Below are 1,467 nucleotides of genomic sequence, written 5' to 3'. Positions count from 1 at the left end.
TTGCCTTTATCACCATAACTTCAGAGTCGAGACTGGAATATTGGCTCACCCCTGGAAAGAGACTGGCTAGAAGAATGACACCTAGAAGCGTCTTTACTTTCAGTTTTCAGAGGCTTGTGTAGCGGACTCCAGGAGGAATCATTTTAGATGAGCCCCTCTAACTTTCTTTCTTATGGAAGGACTAACATATGGAATAGCATTCAGGAATATCATTCCATTGCACCAAAAGAAAAGATGCAAACAGAATGCCTTCCATCTACTAAGATGTGCTTTACTTGAAAGGTGGGTCTTGAACTCCAGAGTTTTGCTTCTGCCACATCACTGTATGTGGGGAATGCCTAATCTACAAACCAAGAACCTTCTTTGGTTTGCACCAACAGGTAATAAACAGCCTGTCTGTCACTGGGTGCCATACTGACTGAGACCAATGGATATAGGCTGTACAGGAGGGACAGGACAGGGAGGAAAGGTAGGGATGTGGCGCTCTACATCAAGGAGGAATACACATCCTCATCTAGTAGCACAAGGTCAGAGGAGGGGCACACTGAAGTGCTCTGGGTTAGAATACAAGGGAGTCGAGGGGAAAGGAACTTAACAGTGGGGGTCCACTACAGACCACCCAACCAAGGGGAAGAGCTAGACCGGGAATTCTTAAGTCAGCTCACGGAGGTAGTTAGGTGAAAGGACGTGGTCATCATGGGTGACCTGAATTTTCCAGACATCTGCTGGGAAGAGCAGTCAGCCAGGTCTGACCGCTCACATAAGTTCCTAGTCGAGATACAGGACCTCCATCTAACTCAGGAGGTGCACAGTCCCACCAGGGGAGATGCCTTGTTTGATCTGGTGCTGGTCACAGGCGACGACCTCGTGAGGGGGCTGCGGGTGCTCGACCACCTGGGTGACAGCGATCATCTCCTGCACGAATTCACCATCCAGTGCAAGGTGGCAAAAGCCTGCACCAAGGCAGCAGCCCTGGACTTTAGGAGGGCGGATTTCAATGAGGTAAGGAGAATAGTTGGGGAGGCACTGAGGTCCCGGAGGGGAGGGGAGTCAGGTGTTGAAGAAGAGTGGAGTGGTCGTTCCTTAAGGAGACGATCCTCCAAGCCCAAAGGAAGGTAATCCCAACAAGGATCAAAGGGGGCAAGGGGGCGCAAAAGCCCCATGGCTCACCAAAAGCATATGGGAATGTCTCCTAGCTAAAAGGGAGGTGTACACCCAATGGAAGGGAGGGGCCATCACCAGGCAGGACTATACCTCAGTTGCTCGGGGCTGCAGGGGGGCGGTCAGGAAGGCCAAGGCGGAGATGGAACTGGGACTAGCTACCCAGATCAAGGACAACATGAAGTCCTTTTTTAAATACATAGGGGGCAAAAAGAAGGTACTGGGTAACGTGGGGCCTCTGCAGGACACGCTAGGAAATCTGGTTGTCGCACCAGACGACAGGGCTAGCTTATTTAACGATTTCTT

General features: G+C 50.9%; 1 protein-coding gene across 3 annotated transcripts in view; it reads right to left on the bottom strand.

Annotated features, from left to right (window-relative positions):
- Nucleotides 1–1,467, bottom strand: part of TLN2 (talin 2) — a 383,471-nt gene that overhangs the window by 4,149 nt on the left and 377,855 nt on the right. The window lies entirely within an intron of this gene.

The sequence above is a fragment of the Alligator sinensis genome, unplaced genomic scaffold (assembly GCF_000455745.1).
Source record: "Alligator sinensis unplaced genomic scaffold, ASM45574v1 scaffold291_1, whole genome shotgun sequence".
Lineage (NCBI taxonomy): Eukaryota > Metazoa > Chordata > Crocodylia > Alligatoridae > Alligator > Alligator sinensis.
This window is presented reverse-complemented; position numbering and strand designations above follow the sequence as displayed.